This window comes from Thunnus albacares, chromosome 8 (assembly GCF_914725855.1).
Source record: "Thunnus albacares chromosome 8, fThuAlb1.1, whole genome shotgun sequence".
Classification (NCBI taxonomy): Eukaryota; Metazoa; Chordata; class Actinopteri; order Scombriformes; family Scombridae; genus Thunnus; species Thunnus albacares.
In genome coordinates, this window is record NC_058113.1 from 32,494,296 (window position 1) to 32,502,283 (window position 7,988).

Sequence of the window (7,988 nt, forward strand, 5' to 3'; positions counted from 1 at the left end):
CATTCATCATCTCATTTAGTTTTTTAGTATCTGGATATGACGCCAACGTCAAGGTTATGTGACCTGTGTTAAAATAGCATGGACTCATTACAGAGATGCATTTATTGTGAGTAGAAGTGTAAACTGACAGAGAATTTCCCCCCGACTCTGCAGCTCAGAGGTTTTTTTTTTAGCCTCTTTTAGCTCCTAGTTTTGGTTTCATGGTATGTTTACTGAATAGTTCAGCTGCAGCAGAAAGCTGTTTTCAGGAAACAATCTCTGATGATTTTCACATTCGAGCTATGAAACTGAAGCTCTGCCAACATATTAAACTCTTTGCTTTGTGACAGTTCAGCCGTTTGATATTTTAATGGCGGCATAGTTAGTACATGTTTGTGAACTGCTTCATTAGTTGTCAATGAAAATGAAAGCTGCTTTCACAAAACAGGAAGTTAAATGGGTTTTAAAAAAAATACACACTGCTGTGCTTTTTAATGTATATTTTACTTGTAAATTACAGATATTGTGATTTTTTTTTTGTAGATTTTGAACTGTAAACTGCAGAATCACCTGGATAGTGATTGTTCTATAGGTCACATATTCTATAATGTGAAGCTTTGTACTGTATATGAACTAATAAATCAAACAAATATAATGAAGTATTGTGGTTTTTATGTTTTTTAAAACATACAGAGAGCTGAAGTCATGACGTCACATCAGGGCTGCATCTGTTCCACCAGCTTTCATCAGTCTTTCTGAAAAAAACGTAGCGTGTTTATTAGTGGAGTTTATTTTCCATATTCTGAGACGACTCAGCATCCGCTACAGCAGCTGCTCTTAGAAGCTGAAACCTTCTCGATTTTAACAAAGTAAACAGTTCTTTGTGAGAAATTGTGGCAGCACGGGTACTTACATAAACATAAACATAAATCTCTCCAACACTTTCAGCTTAAGTAATTTTTCAACTTTCTAGTTGTAACCTGTGCTGTGTGAAGACCAAGCGGCAACCTCCGGGACTGTAAAATGAAGCCAATGTGGAAGTGACAAAAACTGCAGTTCCTTGAATGGCCACTCGAGGCTCCAAAAGCGAGTCCATAGACCCCCATGTTAAAATGTCCAACTTTACAGCAGAAATAAACATGTTTACAGCCTGGTACAAACAACGGTTTTGGTCTCTGTAGCTAATTTCCTCTTTCATGACAACTGTACGGGGGCTGAAGTTTTTATAACTCAACCGTTTATTGGCTGGGAGTTAGGCAGCGTCACGCACTGCCAAGATGGCGACGGCCGGAGCGGCTCACTTTGAGCTTCAAAACCGCTCTTCAGAAACCAACGGGTGACGTCACGGTAACTACGTCCATATTTTTATACAGTGTATGGTAAAAACTTTGTATGTAATCACGCTGTGTTCTGTCTGAACACACATTTATAGGAATGAGCAATACTTTCATTAAGATAGTTGACACATATGGATTCACAAGCTGTGACAGCGACGGCTGCTGTTCACAGTGGATGAGACCTGGTTTTACATCCCAGCGACACCACAGGGGAAAGCTGAGAAAGACCATGTTCACAATAAGCCGGCTAAATCTGTAGACGTATCTTTTTTTGGCCCTTCGTCCAGACTAAAACGACGTTTTTCTCCACCAAAAACTGAGCATTTTCTAAACAACCTCCAGAGTGTGTAGATGTAAAAATGCTGGCTTTGGCAGGGAAAACAGAGCTCTGTAGAAACGCTGTCATATTGCTGACAGTGGCGTTTCATTGGAAGATGAAGAAGAAGAAACATAACAACAACAACAACAATGGCAGACAGCTTCATGTGAGTGTTGTTCTCTTTATCACCTACTTTAACAGCTTGTTCAGAGTTAAACGTATCCATCTACCACCTTTCTCTGTTCATTCTGTTACAACTGTGTGTCGGTCAGCTTATGGTGGATTTCTTCTGCCCCCTTGTGGCAAACAACCTGATAAATGCAGCTTTAAAGTTCATGCAGCAGCTTCAGTGACTCTGCTGAGGTGAAGAAGTGTCTCCTCCGCTGACTGTAATTACTTATGACGAGGCAGATATGGCCTAATTAATGCTTTCTGTTCTCCGCGGTATAAAGTCTGCTGATGTAAACACTGAGGCTCTCTGGGTTGTAGGAGGTAATTACAGGTCTCTGTGGCTGACAGTGACAGCTTAAGGCAGAGGGGACCAGGCTTAATTAAAGCCTAACGAGGCACCTGTCAAGTGACTGTAAAGAGTCGGGTGGATGACCCGCCCGCTCGCTGCCGACTTCCCGAAAATCTGACATGAGACCGTTAAGATCTGTAACCCTTGTCGGATTTACCTCGTTCACACACTTACCTGTCAAGTGTTTAGTAGTTTATCATCTTCATTACTTTGTTTTGGCTTGTTGGTGTTGGAATAAGCTTCCTGTCTGACATTAAACATGAAAATGGAGCAATCGTGTTCCCATCATCCAACTATCACTTCCTCTGCTCGTCTTTAACACTTTACATTTCTTCACACTGTTCTCAACATGTTTTTATAAAGAGGTTCTGTAAAAATGTACAGCACATAGTCATAACCAAATTAATGTGCTAATAATATTCAAATGATTACTGATATTTTCTTTCATTGCATTTTGTGACAGCGCAGTGGTAAGAACAACACAACACTCAAGTACTGCACTTAAGTACAATTTTGAGGTACTTGTACTTTACTTGAGTATTTCCATGTGATGCTACTTTCTACATTTCAGAGGGAAATATTGTACTTTCTACTCCACTACATTTATTTGACAGCTTTAGTTACTTTTCAGATGAAGATTTGACACAATGGATAATATAACAAGCTTTTAAAATACAACACATTGTTAAAGATGAAACCAGTGGTTTCCAACCTTTTTGGCTTTTGACGTCTTACAAAAAGCAGTGTGTAGTCGGGGTCACATTTCACATGTCTATGAGTTGTTAACAGCTCCACCAAATAGTGATTTTTCCCTCTAAACTTCTCACATGCTTTCATTTCAATAAATGTTCAAATGATCCAATATTTCAGCAAAAATCAAAGAATAGAGAAAAAGTCCAAAAACTGAAAACAGATTTGTGTATCAGAACTTTGTTTTTTCTTCTTTCCTCTCCCATTAATCATCTCACGACCCCTCAGATTTATCTGCTGACCCTTTGGAGGGCCCCGACCCCTAGGTTGGGAACCACTGGACTAAACTAGCTAACTGTATATAAAGTAGTGTAAACTAGCTCCACCTCCAGCAGCTACAACAGTAACATGCTGCTCTAACACTGATGCTTCACTATTAATAATCTAATGATGTCAAGACATTTCAGCTTGTGATCTTCATCAGCTCTGGTCTGACAGTAAAGTTGTTCTATATACTACAAGTGTTGCTGGAGTTTTGACCTCTTTAGATGGTCAGTGAAATGTTCATGCTGAATATGTGTCAGCTTATGTTTAATTGCTTGTTGAACGGCTGATTTGACATCAAGTTTGTCCGACTGACTTTAGTCTTTTACGAGGAACGGCTTACAAAGGTTTAGAGGAAAATACGGTCACCAGCAGCCCAGCTTTACATTTAACACATGAATGACTACATTTCTGTGACATTTCCAAAATAAAAGAGAAGAGACGATAAAATAGTGATTTTTCCCTCTAAACTAAAAGTACCAATACAGCAATGTAAAAATACTCCATTACAAGTAAAAGTCCTGCATAAAAAGTATTATGAGCTTGATGTAGTTAAAGTATTGCAGTAAAAGTACATAAGTATTATGAGCTTGATGTAGTTAAAGTATTGCAGTAAAAGTACATAAGTATTATGAGCTTGATGTAGTTAAAGTATTGCAGTAAAAGTACATAAGTATTATGAGCTTGATGTAGTTAAAGTATTGCAGTAAAAGTAGTGGTTTGGTCCCTCTGACTGATATATTATTATATATGACATCATTAGATTATTAATAGTGAAGCATCAGTGTTAGAGCAGCATGTTACTGTTGTAGCTGCTGGAGGTGGAGCTAGTTTACACTACTTTATATATAGTTAGCTAATTTAGTCCAGTGGTTCCCAACCTAGGGGTCGGGCCCCTCCAAAGGGTCAGCAGATAAATCTGAGGGGTGGTGAGATGATTAATGGGAGAGGAAAGAAGAAAAAACAAAGTTCTGATACACAAATCTGTTTTCAGTTTTTTGGACTTTTTCTCTAATCTTTGATTTTTGCTGAAATATTGGATCATTTGAACATTTATTGAAATGAAAGCATGTGAGAAGTTTAGAGGGAAAAATCACTATTTGACATGTCGGTTCAGACATCTGATCAAATCCAGTCAGAAAAATCTCACTTTGATGAGACAAAAAGACGTAAAGAAAGACGCATCAGAGGCAGATGAATCAAACAAGAAGACATCACACTTCTGAGACTTTCTTTATTTAATGATGCAGGTGTTTGTTTTTTTTCCTTCAGATGTGATGTGTGTCTATATTTCAGTTCAGTTCATCATCTACAGAGCGGTGGTCGGTCCTCCTGCCTCAGTGTGACACTAACTGAAAAAAGCATCTTTCTAATCAAGTAACAGCCAGAAATATCAGATTTTATCCTCTGAGAAAAACACACACACACACACACAGGTTTACTTAAGTCACTTTTGGGGTATTTACATAGACTTACATTCATTTCCTGTAGACTTACGCTAACTCTAACTTTAACCACTGAGCCCAAAAAATGACACACACACACACACACCCACGCAGCAGGACCGGTATGAGTGCACTGATGCATTTGTGCAGCAGGAAACTTCAAACAGCTCTCTACAGGTGTACTTCATATCAAGCCTGTACAAAGATAAAATGCTCCATATTTGACGCCTGCCCGCCTGCCTGCATGTACATCATCCTTCTCATTATCCTTTGAGATGCTCCTCTTGCGATTGATTGGTGCTCTCTGTCTCTCTCAACCCCCTGAGTGGCTCTCTGTGCTGAGTGGCTTTCTGAATTTTGGGCAGAAATTATATCAAAGATCTTGTTAACGTTGCAGCCTCACTAATTGTGCCCCCCCCGGAGGAGGAGAGAAAAGGAACCCTGGGAGCAAAAACAAAATAACACAAAACAAAAAAAAACCTCTCAACTCTACAATCAGATGTGTTTGATGAATACGGTAATTTGAGATTTATAATTTATTCAGACAAAAGGCCTCCGATGGGATTGAGAACAGAGACGATTTCTGGCACTCTGAAGAGCCCAACTAGTTTACTGGAAATGGGATGTTAAGGGTGACTAAATTTCCCCTGTTACCATGACAACTGTGACAGCTGTACAGCGGCTTTTCCCAACTGGGATTTGTCTCGTTGGTGCGACACCGACACTGACAGAAGTGATGTTATAAAGAATGGGAACAACTGTCTCCTGGAAGTTTTCTGAGTAATTTGCAGTAATTTAACTGTTAACTTTTAGGACATTTTACAGAAAAGGATGGTGATATTTGGTGCAAGTTATAAGAAAAATGTAGTTTCATGTGTAGTTTTTTCAACAATTTCCTAAAAGTAGTTGCTGTGTAATGTCATGTTACATTAAACCACTGATCATGTGAAATATTTCTGTACCAACCACACGTCATTCAAAACCTTTGATGCTTTTGCACCTTTTTAGTTGTATTTTTTTGTTAATTGCATTTTATACTATATATTGCTTATATTTTATACTTAAATTGCTTAGATTCTGCACCCTTAACCGCTGATGTTTCTTCTTTTTTATATTTTTATTCATTTTTTGTAAAAAATCTGTGAAGTAAAGATGTGTAAAGTCTTAAATATAATTGCGCCATTTGAGGTTGATGCAACTGCAATGTTGTTGTGTTTGCATAATGACAATCAAGTAAATATGGTAATTTATAGGAAATGTGCTTTCCAAAAAGTTTTTAGTTTATAAGAATCTAATATGCCAAAACTAATACAAACTATATATATATATATAAACTATAAGTATTTTCTGTCAGTTAAAGAATTGTTAAGAGTCCAATTTATTAAGATTGTTTGCAAAGTTTAATTAATAATTGATTTATTGAACAGGACAGTGTGCAGTATTAAGCATAAATAATGCACTGCACCGGAGTTAGCTTGAAGCTAATTTGCATCCGTAGTCCATTATAATCAAAACATACAAGAGCACAACAACAAACAGTACAAAGCAAAAAAAAAAAAAATCAAAATGATGAGAGGGTACTTACCAACTCCCAACAACAACAACCAACTTAACGCTTTTTTCCGTTTTTTCATATAATTACCCTGAAAATTTACAGGAATTTGTTATAAAATTAAAGGACCTTTAAAATAAAACCTCACCTAAAGAATAATTCTGGTTTTATTGCAACTTGGGTCTTATTGTCCGACCATCATTTCTAACAGTGATAACATATCCCAGATAGCAAAATTGCTGTGGCCCGGACCCGACACTTTCAGCACTGGTCCACAATCCAAGCCATAGCAATGCCGTATGTCAACCAAGAACAAACCAGATAAACCAGAACTGGTCCACATTTGATTTGGGATATTTGGGCCATATTTGCTATTTTACATGTGGACCATTTCAGGTTCACATCTATTTTATCCGGTCCAGAAGAAGAAGACCAGCAGTGCCGCATCATTGCCTGAAGTGGTCCACTTCCATATGCTTTCTGGGATTGTACTTCTGACGGGTTAAGACAGACGAGCAGGTTCGAAATGAACCGTCCGGTTTATCTAAATCATTTATCACAATCCTTCATCGTGCAGGAAAACTGTGAGCACAACTACGGCAAGTATCATGAGTCAAAACGGTGTGTAAACTGTGTTGGTTTACAAGAGAACCGTGATTTCTCTCCACAAATGAAATCTGATTTTAAAAACAGAACAGTGAACTACTGTTTGTACATCCTTCATGTCTGATTAAGCTTCTTGTTGAATTGCCTGCAGATTCTGACACAGCTGGACTGTAAGATGACATTTTAGCATGAAACATAATGGAAGAAACCTGCATCCAATAGTCTTTGTTTCAGGACAAGTAATAGTCTTCAGTACGTGAACATGCAGGATAAAAATCACAGATTCCCCATCGTGTTTTTTTTGTTGGAAACGGGACCAAGTTTTACTGTTCACGCTGGTTTCTAAATAAGTTTTTCTAACCTGTGTGTCTCTTTAAAACCCGTCTGATTGTCTGACTGCTTGATCAACCAGGGACTCCTTTCCCACAAGCATTTTCAAGACAAAGACTATTATAAAATCCATCTTACAAACCTTCTTAAGCTTAAGAGGTGTTAAGAGGTGTTTCCCAAAAGCACTTTAACTGAAGACTCTTAGAGATGATGATGATGGCAGAGTAACAGCGTGACTCCTAAACACTCGGAGGAGGCTGAGAGCATCTTAAGAAGCTACAGGAGGAAACAGAAACTACATGCTGATCTGTGACTTCTTTTCAGTGATTTATCACATCTTTACTGTTAACCTGGAAGCTACAGTGTTATTATTACTGATGGAAATGACGGACACGATTAAAATTACGGCACAAGAAGCTGTAAGTTTGGAGGAACTCAGGAACTAAACCTATGATTTTAAGTTTAGTTCCTGTAGGATAGTTCCAGGTGAAAGTAGTTTGAGGTAGAGATGTGCAGAGAGCTCAGTGTTTGTATCTGTATTTGAATAAAAGTGGAAGGAGGCTTAAAAATCCTGTTTTTGTTTTTATTACGCTGTTAATTTTAGAAAATTGAAGTGTTACAATAAGTGTTCATGAATAAACTACCTTATGACGGAGGTCCCCACACAGACGACTGCGCTGACTACTGAGCTAAAACTTTACTCATCACCTCATTGCAGACAGACCTCTACCTATTTATACACCCATAACACAGAGACAGCACAGCGTGTAACATGTAGAAGAACTTCAAAGGTGATTCTTGCTTTGCACTTTGCATTTATTGCCTATTTTTTTTACAACCGAGAGTCCCTTGGGAGCACTTAGCTTTATCTCTGGGGAACACCCCC